The sequence below is a fragment of the Anopheles coustani genome, chromosome 3 (genome assembly GCF_943734705.1).
Source record: "Anopheles coustani chromosome 3, idAnoCousDA_361_x.2, whole genome shotgun sequence".
In the NCBI taxonomy this organism is placed as follows: domain Eukaryota; kingdom Metazoa; phylum Arthropoda; class Insecta; order Diptera; family Culicidae; genus Anopheles; species Anopheles coustani.
This window is the reverse complement of record NC_071288.1, coordinates 23,090,611-23,107,536: the sequence shown is the minus strand read 5'-3', so window position 1 is coordinate 23,107,536 and position 16,926 is coordinate 23,090,611.

The following is a 16,926-nucleotide window of genomic DNA, read 5'->3' as shown; positions in this document are numbered from 1 at the left end:
ATAACTTTATAAGTTTACATTCAATTTGGCGAAGTCTTCAATAGTATCAGAATACTTCGTTTACAGCTCGATTGATTAATTTGTGTATATGCAAATGCAGCAAAGCTGATATTTTAAAGGATGTCCTCATTTGGATTTCTACACTTTATGGTCACGAATACTCTAATAATTCGTTTTTCGATTCCAAATCCAGGAGCTTCCTCTAGATTGTAGATGGATTTGAATCAAATCGAAAGACCACAACATCGGATTTGAACGTTCCCAGTTTTGGTGTGTAATTCAAACGTTGATAACACAATCTTAATATCTCAAACATATCAAGTTGGAAACGATGTATGAAATGTTTAAAAGCACCACGTGAGGCTTGTTCTTTCCATGGCGATCCTGCTAATGCGAGGAAAACTTTGCTAGTTTGGAACCTTCTGAGAGATGCGAGACGGTTAAGAAGCCTTCCCCAACTACCGAATGAACTTTGGGTCCTAATGAAGAGTCAAGGATTTTCTACACCAAGGAAGAGCCTTCCGGAGTGTAATGTGTCCCCCTTCGCTTTGCCTCGGAAGCTCTCCATCGTCCCGACCGAGCCTTCATCATTATGGTAGTCGCCGCGGACCGGCCGGTACCGCTTAATTAGCTCGTGTGGAGGCAACTTTACGCATTAAGGAACGACGTCGGCCCACCAGACACAAGGTCGCCTCGTGGAAACGCTGTGTAAACGCACGAGCAGAGAGCGTTTAGCGTAAGAACACACTACCGACGGACGACACGCGCATCCCGTGCTCCGCGTGGAAAAGGATGGCGAGGATTCAAATGTACGGCCGGGCATAAACCGCACAACCTAGCAACCGATGGCCACCGTGGCACACTTTCGTGCCCTCATCCAGCCCATGTCAGACAAGTTGACGATGATGATGATGATGATGATGATGAGAGCCTACATAATGCTGCTCGCCATGGCAGGCCACGATTAGGCGCGCCATTTGGATGTGCGTTCGCGTATGCCGGCGCCGTCGATGTTGATCTGAAACTCCGAGAGACCGATTAAAAAGGGAGAGCAAATCACGCGGATATCGCGAACAGCCGGTGGCCGTCTGGCGAGTCCTGCGGGGAAGGGGGAGGTGGGCAAGAAAACGAGCGAGTGACACCGGCGAGAGAAAAACACATCATGTTAATAAGGAAGAAAATAAAGTAGGTAGTCCCCCATCGGGAGCCGGAGATAAGGGGAACCTAAGTCAAGCCGACCGGAGAGCCGGCGCACATGCTTGTCACACATCTCATATGTTTTTTCGGCTTGTTATAAACACGATACCACGTCGGCCGGGTGGTGGTGACCCTTAACATCCCCTCCTCGTAGGGGGGTGGTTGTCTCTGCTTCCACTGCTGTACTCTCTCTCTTCCTCTCGCATACGGACTCACTGGTTCAGTCACCCTGTCAGTGAGCGATTTTAAAAGTCGGTAAAGAAGCGATCGAGAAGGGCGATAGTGGGTGGGGGGGGGCGGTGTGGGAGAGGCGGGAATTCTGTATGCGAGGAATGCCGTTTTGCCGACATACGGTTGTCCGACGCGAACAACGGACCGGGGTACCACCGTGTACCCATCTGAATGAATAAATGAATGAATGAATCATATGACGGCGTGGTTCGGCGGCGTTTAGGGCATCCCCCTCCCCTTGGCCATTGTTCCACCCCTATCGAATGTCGAAGCAGAACGTAGATATTACATCGATTGAGGCGGGAGTTTCTATCGCCGGGTTGATGGATATGAGACCAGCACCAACACTGCGGAGCACGTGTGTAAGCAATGGTGGGGCTCTTTTTGGTGCTGGTTTGAATTCTAATCTTAATTTTAAACAACTAGGATAATGTCGAGGGTTATTTCTCGGATTGCCGTGTCCTCTTAACACCGATCGATATAACCTTAAATATCTACAGTATGCATGGGGGGATTTTTTATCTAAAATTATTTCCCAAAAAATTATTGAGTTTCAAAATAATGTTTCTTTTGTGCCCGGCCTGAAGATTAATATTGTAATCTATTACGAAACTTTAGCGAAACTTTCCGATTATTCCAAATATTTAAAAGTCATCTGGCATGGGCTCCTTTTTCTAGTGTACGTAATCTATCGTCCTATATGTTCTCATATCCCTAAAGCAAAACAAACATCTGCTGCGTTATGCTTTCTCAATTTGCATTGGACTTGAACAGTGGACATTTTTCCAATATCAGGTTTTTCTGTATGTGTCGTTTGGCAATAGATTTGGATCTTTTAATAGTTCCATATTGTTCCCTTGTTTAAGTTTCACCACGAATGTCTACTGCAATCCGTTGAACACGTTACAGTATCGTCCAGTTACTATTCTTTACTATTGTATATTCGCTGTTGTAAAAGGTTCTAAATAAGCGCAAGGACAAGTGGAAAGCCGCCCTTTCGTCGGACGCTCCCGACTCTTGTTCGTCACTTTAAAATATGCATGAAGCGAGGAAACCTCAGGATGATTTTCTCCACGCCATAACAACCGACGTTCGTGTCCTGTAGTGGTCCGTGTCCTCGTGCCGGCGTGCGTGCAGTAGATCGCTCGTGTGTGTGTGTGTGTGTGTGTGACCACTGGCTACTGCCACCCCCAGCACCTCCCGCCAACCACCCGACTACGAGAGAACCATTGTGGCATCGACCGCCCCATCCCGGTCGCAACGCATGGACGACCGTTTCGGTATTTATATTTACGTACACGAGAGATACGTACCCGTTCCGCCCCCAGTCCTCCCTCCCCCGGTGGGTGGAAGGGGACATTCATTCAGAGTTAGCCCACCGATATAAAGTGCGTCCCCCGAGCCAAAAGGAAGCCGCCTCTATGGCGGCCTCGTGGCGGCCACACGTTGTGGAGCGCCGTCTCGGACGAGCGTGTATCGGCGCTGGGTGTGTGTGTGTGTGTGTGTATGTGCGTGGTTCGGGCTATCTGTTGCGCACTCGAACCGACCGCGAATAAGGTTGCCTCCGGTTCCGGCATTTCCCTGACGGCTGTGGCTGCGTGTGTGTGTGTGTGTGTGTGTATGGCCATTCGCAGCCGTTGTTCATCCCGTTTGCGCTAATAATAAGTAGAGTGGGCATGGAATAAATTTATGAAGGTCGCCGTCGCCGTCGCTGCCGTCGTCAGCGTCTGCCAGTCGAGTTTGGCTCGCGCGGAGAGCGCGATAAAGCGCGCGTGTGTCTCTCGTGTGTGCGGTGCTTTTGTTTCAACCCTTTTCTACAGACGCGGCTTGCTTTCCCACCCCCTCCCTTCCGTAACGTCTTTTTGTTTAGTTTCATGCTTTAATTTTCGATTGCGCTGCATTCACGTCTGTGTCTGTGTGTTACGGTATGGTAAAGCCAATTTGTCTCTGGTTTCTGTCATCCCATTCCACGACCCGTGGAACAGATGTGTTCACAGCGGACTGCTTTGCATTTAATGAGGGCTTTCGGATGTTTCGTTTGTCGCTACTATCTTTTCTTTCACGTTTTTTGGGTTTTCCTCCGTCTACTTTTATGAATGGAACACGACCAAAGTGTCCATCCAAGTTGGTTTGGGTCATAAACGTAACTTTTGCTTTCATTCCGTCCAACTATCGATGATCTTCATGGCTTCCTTTGGTCCAAAACAATCCTTCACGAAACTGAAGTCGTATAAAATTGTTGTGGAACTTATGACGATATTTACATTTCTTGTTGATAACAAGATTAATCACAATGCGATTCATCTTGGTGCATCTAAGAAAGCAATTGAAACGCCACTTGTCAAGGAACCGTACCGTACGGTGGAAAAACGAACTGACCTACACTACAAACCCTACAACCCAACACCGCTTCCCATTGCAACTTCAACCCGAAACTTTAAACCGCGACCTATCCGTATCAGTTCCGTACCAGATGATGGAAATGGAGTCGAAATAGAAACCATTGACGGAATGCTTCGAGCTCGAGCGAGTGAAGAAAAAACACCAGAGTGAAAGATATAGCGAGTGCACAGCGTGAGAGATAGAGAGCGAGAGAGAGAGAGGGTACGTCAAGAAGGGTGGCAAACAATTAATCGTTCTTATGACGTTTTATGGCCTTACCACCATCATCCCGTGCTGCGCACTCATTAAAACATGGCCACCACACTCCCGGCCCCCGGGCCACCCGTACCTTCCAAACGCTGTAAGGGATTTTCTCTTACGTCACGCGCGCGCGAGCTCGCGATGCTGGTCGTTGGCCTCCATGGGCCCAGCGTTTTGTGTGAGGATGGAGGGCAGGCGGGGGAATGGAATTTATGCATGCCTCGTCGTCGGACGGTTTTGCCAGCCAGTGTTCCGGTGTCACCAGCGGGGTTTGGTGTGCGTGTGTCCGCGTGTGTGCGATTGTTTGTTTATGCGATTAGTCACTTGCCGGTCAACAGTCACGATGGCCTAATGGCGATGGCGAGGGGGGAAGATAGGGCGGGTGTTGCATAGATAGGGGGATGTTGTTTTATTTATTTTCTTTTTCGGATACGATAGTGTTGGTGCCGGACGTTTATGATACCACAAGCTGAGTTGATCAGCTGATTCCAAGCACGACGACGTTGGGCCAAAGGTTCCCGTTTCCATAGTTCATGCCTTAATCGGCGACGACAACGTGAACGACGATGACGCCGATGCTGGTGATGGCAGAGGCGCGCGGTAATTAAAGAAAAACGGGGAACGGCCAGGAACGCACGAGCGACGAACACGAGGCAAAACAGCTGCAATGCAATTCGTTGTTTTTTTCTTCTCGCGCCGGCTGCATCGCCAAGTGCATTTTTCACGGACACCAAATATTGCATCGAGCCGCGAGGGCAAGTTTGAATTTTAGCGAACGCAACACGTGGCATGGCATGGCATGCTGAATGTAAAAAAAAACGACTTGAAGACGAAGCAATGGCGAATAAAAAGGAAAACATGCGCCGGGTGTCACTTTTCGGTACACACCTCTGTATATACGGCCAATTGCTTGTGCAAGTGTTCGGCAGAAGATAAGGATAAACAGGAAAACGCACGTGCTTGCGCATCCGCTCCAGTTGCAAGCTGCATTTTTGAAGTCTCGCAGCATGGAACACGTTGGTTGTGCAGCTGAATATTTCAAAATGACAGTTTGCTGAAGCAGTCACAATTTTATTTGGTTTCATTTTTTAAATTAATCGTTTAATTAACCTTTTTCGAAGGAATATTGTGGCAAGTTTTGTATTTTGCTTGTAACAGTTTCTGAAGAATCGAATTTTCGGGCTGTTTTCCAATTTCTTTGTAGTCATTATGTAAATTGTTCAATCATTTATAGGCTTTTTCTGCTTACTCATATTCCAACTTTAAATTTCTGTGAAAACATTTCCCATACCGTTATTCGTAGAAAGTTATAGAAGTTGTGAGAAGTAACTTAAAATTTTGCAGAAATGTTACAAGTTTGTGGAAACCCTTTCGGAACATTGTGGGGATTTCGTGAAGCCACTGACCGAGGGCTAGTTTCGCTCGCAAACAGTAGTGGACGAAGTGGGTGGGATTGCTGGATCGACATCACCCATTCTGGTCGGTCTGGAGTTCCAGGCGTTCGGGTGGTAATCTTCTCTATGCCCATTACCCATCCTTCTGCCGGCATCGGATCACCCCCGGAGGGGGTGGATCGTTCCTTGTCTTTCACCTCGTCGTCGTCCGACCCTCAGCAGATAGCATTCCTCCTCGGGGTTGGTTTTCCAAACCCGACCCTTTTGCGCTGGCGAACTTGATGACGAACGGAAAATTCGCATCTCACACCGTCTCGCTCTGGCCTGTTCCTGTTTTTCCCCCATTGGCACCGAACGAACTGAAAACCAAATCACCCACCCTCACGCCCGCAAGTGCCAGCCACCGACCGAACGGTGTCCCCTTGCGTGTCCTTCGTACTTCGGTCCTTTTTATAGGTCTCCCCTTGCCCTACGCTTGCTCACAGTATGGAAAAGATACACACAAATGTAGGGACCGGGCGAACCCTTGGCAGGGGCGGGGGCAGTGTTGGAGCCGGCGCGGCGTCACATGACTCTTCCCGAGTGTGTGTGTGTGTGTATGTATGTGCCATGATGGTGTCTTTTCCTTCCCCGAGCTCTCGGCATACTACTGGGAGTCTTCCCAGCAATCAACCCAACGGCCCAAGCGGTAGCAAACGACGACGCGGCTACGAAGCAGGATATAAATAAATTTCTCCTTAACCGTCCCTCCTTTCTTTCTTTCTCACACGCCAGCCAAACGAAACGTCAGCAGCGCAAAGTCGCTCGTACGGTTGCTTGGCGAGGCCTTCGTCATATAGTAGACCTTGTTTCTCTGCACGAAACAAGGGAACATTCCACTGGCGGCTAAAATTACGGAACTCTATGCATTAAAGCCGAAAACCGTGTTTATAGAATGTGACAAGGAAATTTGAGGCAAATTGCTAGAATAAGAGGAAAATACTGCTGTTTTGATTTAAATTTCACACAAAATAAGGTTTATTTTTAAATGTAAAGCCCATAATAAATGTAATAACTGATTTTGTTACCAAATTTCTGTATTCCCTGAAATGCAAAATGTTTTGCAATGAGTTCAATGTCATAACCGAATCCTTATCACCATCATTGCACCGTAACTCAGATTTTTCTTTTAATGCAAATGAATTTAAAAGAATATATCGGACATTCGTATTGTAGAGCCATCAATGATGGGTATTTGATATTTAAATGACCTGTTCATCCTGAAGAACTTCCTGGAGCAAACCATCGTTGCTGTTTTGCTACTAACTTGATATTGATATTTTAAATCAGAGGCAAGGTTTCACAAATATAAAAATGCACAAATACAAGTTAAAACAAAACTTAAAATTATCAGTGAACATTAAAATCGGTCATTAAATGTTATTCAAATCTCAACACATGAACAATCTTGTTACATATAAATAAAACCAACAAATTGCGTGCAGTATATTAAGTTGTTTGGGCATTGGGATTAGTGTTATTTTTTATACTCTCGTTTAGATTTTCATTACCAAAATTGGTCTAAATTTTGGAATCGATTTGCCCAAAGCTTCTTTAGGCGAATCGCTTCCAAATTTTGGTGAATCGCTTCTTGGCAGTTTCAACAGAAAGAAGTTCTCTCCCGCTGTATAATTTTAGTCTTGCCCTGTTTGGTCGACGGTAGATAACACCCTGCACACTGAATGTTCAGACTCCGTCCGCCCGTACGTACCATCCGAAAGACCGTCCATATACCAGTCGAGCAAAAACACATCGACCCGGCGATCGAGCGGAGAGGAATGGGAAATGATGGAATATGGAAGATTGAACCCCGCCGACGCGCACATTCCTCATCGTACATCCCGTGCGTTGCTCTCTCTCTCTCACCTCCTCTTTGTCAGCTCGTTCGTCCATGATGCCCATGGGGGTTGGTGCTGCTGCTGCTGCTGCTGCTTTTTTGTGTCATGGCTCTCTGCGTTCGAGGGGGTTTCCTTGCTCTTTTCAACTTACCTTGTTGTGTGGGCTCGAGTAGTTGCTCGTTCCCTCTCGCTCTGGCGTTCACACGGCTGCTTTTGCTTGCGGGTTTCCGCTCGTTCGCCGACGGTTGCGTGCTGTGTGAGCTTATAGCGTGCTGGATAGAGAGGGGTCCTTATTCCGCCGCGTTCCTAAACCCAGCACCATTTCTGCTGTATGTAATATCTAAACGCCCTAGCTGCTCGGTTCGAGCGTTTCTTTCCTCCCAGTGAAATATTTGTTGACGAAAGTACGAGGGTCTATTTTCCAGGCCGTTATACGCTACACAGGCTTCGTAGAGTACGGTCGATTTTGGCATAGAGGTCGATTATGGAGGGTATTTGATGCCATATTTTCGAAGAATATCTGAAAGGATGTATTCTAGTTGCAATTTTCCTTTAACTCCTTTAATTGAATTTAAAATTAGTATGAAAACATCCCCTACAGATTTTTTTAAATGTTTTGTTTTATATATCAATACAATTAAATTTACTTTTAAATAATTTACTAAGTACTTGTTTTGCCAAAAGAAGTCAAGAAAATCAACAAACATTTACAAAGAAGGGAACAAACATTTACAAGGAGCATAGTATTTTTTTTTCAAATTTTACCAACCGTACTTTTGTGTACTGAACCACGCTATGTGACCCGATGGTGTCACCCTGTTGGGGAGCGATCTTTCCTGCCCCGACCAACAACGAGGCGACTGTGTTGATGAGTCAGTTGTGAAGGTAGCAGGAACGGTTCCACCTTGAGCAACTTGTGTAGTATCTTATATGAGACCATTCGCGTCGTTCCATGCCGTTCCATTCCGTTCCGTTCTGCGTCCGGTTTGCCTTCGGACCCGTCCAAGCCGTCGCTGCGTCGCGGCTGAACCTTCGCAACGCGGCTCAGCCTACTTGTGCGGGTTTTTATTTTATTTTCATAGATATTTTTTCCCTTTTTACATTCGCTCTCTTGTTGTTGCGTGCTTGCCAGTCCGTGCCTCTTTGTGCTTTGCATCGCGAACGCCTTGTATTTTCCGTACGCTTCCGTTCCGTTCGTCATTCGATGGCGTTTATTTTACTTTTTTCGTCATTTTTTATTCACCCTCTTGCCCCTGTCGGTCACCGTCCTTCCTAGTCTTTATCTCGCGCTACGCGATCGCCCCGCGTACAAACATTTCCTTTTCCCTTTGCGCGTCCGGTTGCGCCGTCTTGCTTGGCTTTCTTTTACTCGCCACGGCCGTCGTCGTCGTCGTCGTCGTCATCATCGCGCTATCGTTTCGAAGCTACGGTTTTTTCCCTCCTCGACACCGTTTGCTACGTGTTCAGCTCGCTCCTTTGCGCTTGTGTGCGCTGTATTGCGCCCTGCCTTTTCTTTCCTTAGCTCGCACTAAACGCTACCTCGTATCGAGGCTTTTTGTTCGTGTCGAGTATTCCAGAGGATTAATGTACGCGTTTTTGCGGACCATCTCTAGCTTCTTGTAGCTTTTTCCTGCTCACAAATACCGTCCATCCCCTTCTTATGCGCACGAGAAGCAAGCTCGAAACACCATCGAGGGAACGTTTCACCAGCCAGCACAACCATGGCTTAAAATAAAAGCAATCGCCAAACGTATACCACACTGTGTAGGCGAAATGGTCAAAATTTGTAGAATCTATTCAATAACAAAATGTCTTAAAAATAATTCAAATAAAATAGTTTCATTAATATTTCGCAGGTACTTTTCAAAATCATTTTGATACGAGATAGGATAAGTATTTCCGTAGGCACATTTCAAAATTATTTCTATAAAAGACATGATAACATTTTTATATGTCATAGAGTATATTTAATATTGATAAAAAATACTCGCACATACCAACCGTTGTTTGAAACTGGAATAAATTAAAAACTTCCTTAAGCTTAAGATGTCAACACTTTTCACCATTCCAACTTAGTTGTGCAAGTACTGTTAATTCCTTTTTTGGCCAACCCAGCCCATAGTGAGGCAAAGACGAACGCAACAACGCAACAACGACGCGTCGAACGGTCGTCGGAACGCAAGGATGAATAAAAATAAAGTAAAAGGAAGTGAGGGAGAGAGATAGACCCAGAGGGAGGCCAGCGGGAAAAACGAAACGAGATGGAATTGGAATTGGTTTGGGTGGATTTTTATACCATTTTTTCCTCTCCCTATTTTCTTGACGTCTTCGCCCCCCGTGCTCGCTGGCACTCTTTTCCCACCGTTGTTGCCGCTTTGTGTTCGCCTTTTCCCATTTTCCGTTTTTGTACCGCCCGGTCGGAGCTGCTTGGTCGATGTGCGTCTCCGTCGACGACGGTGAAGTCGTTTGGGTTGATGATTTTTCCCCGCTCGCACTCTTCTGGTGCCCGTGCTCACGCTATGCGTATCTCGCTCGTTCGATCGCGCCCGTCCCTTTCCCACCAGCGCACACCCTTCGGAGACCTTCTTGAGGGGGAATGTACTGTTTCAGCGCGGCCGAAGAAAAGAAAAATGGATTGGAAGGCATAATGGTCGCGGTGTGAGGGTGGGATAAATGGGAGGGGGAGGCGAGGAGTGCGAAGGGAACGATCGGCGTTGATGTGGTGCGTTCGTGGGTGCTGCGGAAGGCAGAGTGAGCGAGCAAAGGGATGGGCGAGAAAAGGTGGCTGGATCGAAGGAGGTGGAGAAGACATCACGTGGAGTTTTGGATCAACCCGGGGGAAAGTAGGCTATGGAAAGAGAGTCGCACACTCGCCTATGGATGGTGCTGTTGCCGGTCGGTTGGCTGGCAAGAGGGGAACGTGTGTGTGTGTGTGAAGGGAAGGAACGGGCCGGGGTCTGAGCGATGGGCGGAATGGATTTTGGAATGTTCGGACGGGCGTGTGGAAGGGCCGAACACAGGCACACGGCAGCGGCAATGGCAACATTAAGCAGCAACAGCAGCAAAGGCAAAGGCAACCCGGGTTCCATTCGCCCGTGAGACTGAGGAAAGGAAATGGGAAAATGATCGGCCCTGGCAGGTGGGGTGAGGGGGCGAGTTGGACGGTGGAAGAGAGGCCGCCTGCTTGGGGATTGGGGTTATTGTGCGTACGTGGTGCGCGCGAGCGGCTGGTGTGCTGGTGGCCAAAAAGAAACACAAGGGATTTCGAACAGACTTACCAAGCGAGGGGATTCGGGGAAGCGGCCGTGGGGTGGTAGGGAAGGAGGAGGCATCACAATGAACGGGACGGCGTCTTCACGGTGGAGCTCTCGGGGGTTTCGGATGTCCCCGGAGCGGAATGGCAAGACACGGTGCTCGCTCCGGTACGAGGCGAAGGATGCCAGCGAGAAATGATAACGACGACGTTTGAGGTTAAGGAAGATTTGATGCACGGGTCACCCCGGTCGAGGGAGGGTGTGGTGAGTGGGATTCTGGCAGAAAGCACGAAATTACTGTGACGGTGATGGTAAAGAATTTCGCCACAGTCTTTATTCAAATATTGGTACTTACCTAAATTGAACATACATTTTTGTGACACTCTTATTTTTGGATACTTCGTTCTCAATGGGAACAGAAAAAAGTAATTAAATGTATGGTTATAATAGCACAAACTATAAAATTATCAAAAGGTTTGGTTTCAGACATTTTCAACAACAACACGTATCAATTAACAATTGTATAGAATTTGGTAACAACATGAAAACATCTTAAGCTTTTGATAACAATTAAAAATTATTTAATAATATAAATTTTCAAACTCACAGTTAATTGACGACAAAATATAAACAGAACAGAACAAAATAAACAGAATGCGAAACTACCAACATAGCTTCAACATAGTTAAAAACAAAGTGTAATAGATACTATGAGACTGCTTAAAAAATCCGGAAATATTCAAAATGTATTTTGATATGAAACTGTGTTCGTTTGTTACCATGTAACAGTGCATTATTTATCGTATAAAAGCAATAAATTTAGAAAAAAAAAATGTTGATGTAATAAATTAGAGTCGATAATAACCTTAGCATAGTTCAGAATGATAGAAAATTGAAAATAATATAAATATTACAATTTTTTGCGAAGTAAGTTGAGCGTTTTATAAGGCTCGCGTTCATGAAGAATGTCATAAAGAAAAGTGGATTTCAGTTTGATCAATTTAAAGTAAGTGTGTTTTTTTAATTCCTGTAAAATTATTAAATCTTCGACTTGAATTGATGTGGGTTTATAAAATTTTTAAAAAGTTATGAATTAGTTTGATTTTTTTCTTCTTTAGTTAAATTCTTTGAAACCAACTGAAACTTTTCAATATTCAATTGGTACTGCTCAACACATAACTTTACCGGGAGCAACAGAAACCTTCGCGCCGGAACGGTGGACCTTGCCGTGTCTACGTGTTTACAGGATGGTGCGCATTGCGCTCCGGTTCCGGGAAGCAACTTCCTCCGGACGCCAATCTCCAGCAATACTGGTTCGATTGGAGCGGGAGAGCGGGGAACAGCACAGCAGGGTCACCTGCGGAGGATGCCTCAGACACTTTGCGATAATCGTGGCGAGGTGGCCTTCTCGCGTGAAGTCCGCGCGCACAACGAAGTCCGCGAGCGAGATAATCTCTTATCTCCGCCCGTTGGGACGCTGGTCAGTTTCGATTAGCCGGAGTTACTGCTGTTTTTTTCCTCCGTCGAATCGGTTCCGCTGATTGGCGTATGGGTTTTCCGTTAGCATTTCACTACGCTTCTTACAATTTAACCGCCAATTATTTTGAATGATCGGGGCACTTGTTTTTCTTGCGTTCTGTTGGACAATGTAACGACATTTTTGAACGTATTTTCAATGTTTCTGGTCATCTTCATTTCGAATTTATTTCTAGCACATGCTTCCGTCCGTTGGAAAGCACATGTTTCGAAGTTCAAAAATGCGGCAGACTATTTTTAGTTTCTTTTTTGTCTCAAAATCATAGAACACGCAATGGAGTCAGATTCTCTCCGCAAAGAGTCAGCCCGATCGGTCCCCCCGTATGCCATCCTCCCATCCTCTGGCAGATGTTTGGTTCCGGAAAAGCGGATCCCATTCTCTCCATTCCCCCTCCCTGAAGCTGCTGGTAAGAAAGATGAACGATTCCTTTTAACATTTTTTTTGTGACTCCTGCTATGGTACCTCGTGAAAATTATCTTTTCCGTTCCCGAGTTCAGGATGTTTTTTTTCTCTCTTTTCTATTTTCGCGCTCTCGATCGAAGTGTTTTTCACGAGGGGGAGGTTAAGAAAAAGAAAGAGAAAGAAGGAATAGGGATCTGCCGGGATGTGTGAAACTGTTTTTTTGTTTCAGTTTTCTCCTGCATATTTTTCCGCCCGTTAAGGTCGGGAAAAACTTTACCCCAAATAGAAAGGGCACGCTTGAGGAACGTCCCTTTTGGTTTTCGGCAAGTGCCCTTCTTCTCCGGTTCTTCTTTCTGGTGGTGCCCTTGAAGGGATGGAAAGTCCATTTCCATCGATAACGGGGCACGGCAATCCCTACGCGTGTGGGGTTTTTGTTATCCGCATCCCTTCTCGGAGCGCCAACGATTCGTAGTCCTACACAGAAACACGCCGCCTGCTGAGGAACTAGCGAAACGATCCGACGTTCGTCCGTCGCTTCGTTGTAAACTATACGAAAACGATGCTGGGCGCGCATTCGCAATTCGAAAAACCCACGTGTTCGATTGGTTCGAAACACCTTTCGGCGCCCGCCAGGGACGGATTGATTGCACGCGGGTTATATGGCCTGTGGTTGTGGCGCAATGGAGCAGCATGGTGGCTCCGGCATTGAGCGCGTACGTTCAACATGTCGCACTTCAGATGTCAGTGGCATTCTTTGACGCTCGCTGTGGTCGTCGCAAGGATTCGAAAATTTAAATCGGCAGTTGATCGATTGAACGGGAGCGAATTGAACATAAATTATATAATATTTTCTTACTTATGTGGCTCTACAATCGCTGAGTGGCCTTGGTCTGAAGTCAGATTATAATAGAAGCAAATGAAACATACAAAGAGCAACTAAAATGAATCATTGCAAGTAAAACAATATCATGGACCGATAAAAGTACTTAGTTTTACTTAGTTGAATTTGGACGACTATAAACCAATCAACTGAGATTGTTCATAACTACGAACGTAAATATTACCTAATAAACGATACTTTATGAATGTTTCGAAACTAAGTTGTTGGAGGAGTAAATCTTATGTAACGGATAGGAAAATATAGATGATTGAACCAAATATTATGTTTTAAAACCCAAAAATTAATTATAAAATTGTAGTAAAATTGAATGAATATGAAATAATTTAATGAGAAATGTTGAAAATAGTGTCATTGAAAATAAGTTTGAAATACCGTCAAACAACTTTGGCTCTATGCCATGAGTTTTCTCTAAGAAACACAGCTTTTAGTTTATGATTTTAATTTTGTTCCTCTTCATATGCTTTTTGCCATCTCTTAGGGATGCATTCTCTGAATGCGTCCAAATGATTACTGCGACCGCAGCCGTTTTTAGCGGAACAAGCACATCCAATAAAGAATCCATGCGAAGCGATACTGTAAAAGTGTGATGGCCGCTTATTTAAGTAACACTCTCTTGGGGAGCATTTGCAAGCGCGTTTGTTTTGATTTGCAAACAAAAGGAGCGTATACTTCTTACAAATGGCTCGCAAACTTACTGTAGCTAAGAGGAGTGGCTATCGGGCTATCGTGTGCCGCCATCGCATTGAACATTCCGCCATCGCTGAATGCTGGTTGGCCATCGCACTATTGCTTTGGATTAGTACACTATACATGCAGTCGCTGTACTGAGTTGGATAAAATTGAAGGGTGATGTATGTTAATTAATTTAACTTCTGCTAATACTTGTCACTAAATGTTAGTTTCTTTTTTCAGTAATATTCGTTTAAGTAGCTCATGTATACACCACCAAAGAAACATTTGCCGTAACATTTATTTAGATATTTTTATAATTTGCTGTAAGTTTTTTTTATTACTTCCAAATACTTATCTACACCGTTAACCATAGTTTTTCCCAAGTTTTTACGAATTCTTCTTCTACATTTACATCACGGTCGCTATGGTGGAGACCTGCGGTCGGATTGTTCGACTCCGCCGTAAAGTCCCAACTCCAGAAGGACACATGCCTCGGACACTCGCGGCGCGCGTTTGTGCGTATTTTCTGTTCCTCTCTCTTAGTATCTCTCGTGTTCGACGAGTTCTGCAGCAGTACGCTTCTTGTTGGCTTTATTTTATTTAAACTGGTCGTTATTTTTGTTTTATTTCTCATTTTCGAATATTTTGTTTTTCTTTTCTTGCCTTTTCTCCGTTTTCTGTTGCCCCTTGATGCCTTGACTCTTCCAGTGCGTCCAGTTCGCCGTACTTCATCCTGGTTGTGTCGTGCGGTGTGTGTGTGTGTGTGTGTGTGTGTATATGCCGCTTGGTCGTTCCGTCGGTTGTTCCGGTGATTCAGAAGGCGCAGGCTGACTGGCCTCTGGGCCCTCCCAACCCAGTCCTAAATGACACCGTCATCTTTTGGTTCCAATCTCTTAAGAGGCGCGCGCGCGCGCTCGGAAAGTTGCAAAGTTGGACCGTAAAGTTTTTGCCCGCTCGGGAGGGACACGATGGGAGGGTGGTTTATCGATGGGGTGGAAGATGCCTGGCGGGATGGGATGGGGGGGGAGAGGTGGAAGGTTCTTCTCTTGCTTGATCCATCGCCGTGGTGCCCCCGCAGTTGGAAATATGCCGTTGTATTTTAGTGGGAAACGAAGGTAGATCGTCTGAAGCTGTGTTGGAGTCCGCACAGGTCAGGAGGGTTGGTTGGCGGTGCGAGGAAAGACGGTGGTCTCGTTTCCTTGCATCGTCGCCAGCCATCGTCGTCATTCGCAATCGTCGTCGTCGTCGTCGTCGCCGCGTTGATGTCGCCGTCCCCGCAACACCGTCGCGGCCGCGTTCGTGAAGAGAGCGAATTCCCCTTTAATATTATATTTCCCTCCCAGCATCGTCGAAAATGAACCTTCGCCAACCCGCGGACTCCTTCACGGCGTTGCTGCTGCTTTGTGGCCTGTTTGTTGTGTTTCTCTCCGGTCGGCCGCTGCCGCTTCTCGAATCGAGCGGTTCGAATATGTTTCGCCTGCTCGAGGTCTCTTATACCTCGGCCTTCCGCCAACATCCACCGCTGCCACACTCCGCTCACGCATCGGCACCGTACACCGCCGCCTCCATTCGCCGATGATGAGGCCATGGGCTGCCGTCGCGTTTCTTTTCCGCCTCTCTATCGCGCCTCGTCCGCCGCGCTCGTCCGCCGCCGATTGCCGTCCCGCATGATGCGCTCCCTCGGTTGGGAATTTGAGTTCGAGTTCGAGCGGTTCGAGCGTTCGTTTGAACATAATGCTGGGTTGGTGCGACGGCGGCTGGGGATGGGCATGCGACGCGGTACGGCAGGAAAACAGCCAGCGTCGTCGTCGTCGTCGTCGTCGTCGTCGAGTTGATGGCAACATTGGCAGCAGCCATCGGTAAAATAGCATCAGGCCAAAGCCAGCTATAGAGCGTAGCACAGGCAACAACAGCGAACAGCTCGAGGGGAAGGGACGCTGTCGAAGGGCTGGGGAACTGAGAAGGGTGTGCGGTTGAAACGCTCGCTCTGTATCCGCCATCGATCGCGTTGCCGTCCGTCCGTACGTTCGCTTTGTGTGCGCCCCGGTCGCTCGCTCTGCGGTCTGTTGGTGCGATGTGCTGTGCTGTGCTATGTTGTGCACCGAAACTATGGTACACCGAGGGCTCTGGCACACTTGGGTTGCGAGCATTTTGTCTGTTGGTCAAAACTTTATTCCATAGCTTATTGAGTTGAGTTTATTTTCCATGGGTTAATATCGACAGCATAGGAATTATATATGCTTTCATTGAATCAGGTAGTTTAAGATAAATATTAGGATGTAAAATTGACTTAACTAGAATCTTTAAAATAAACTTTCAATTTTACAAATGCTCCATCAAAGTATCCTTACCGTCGATTAAATTGGTTCAAAACATGAATATGAATATTGAGTATCAAAATTATGTTCCTAATGATTAATGTTTCCAACGTACTGGACGAGAATAGAACATTTCTACTTGTATTGTGCAATTCTCACAGCTCATTCTACTTTTGGTTATCGAATCATTCAGCTGTTGCATAATTTAAGCAGAACGTTTCGTTTTCTTGAATCTTCGTTATCATTTTGTCTTTAAAGGTTTTGCTAAAGCTAATGTAGTTTACGTTCTGACGTACAAAAAAAAAAATATCTAAACATAATATATTTTGGATGAGGCATGCGTTTTTAAAGATGTTTAAAAACACGGCGTGTTACAGAAGTATGATTGTCAAACCTCTAAGCACGTTTGGCTAAGAAAGCATGCAATGTTTGATTGAGCGTTTTGACCATTTTCACTGGTCGGTTTCCAGTGTGCCGCATACCACAGGCAGCAGCACCAG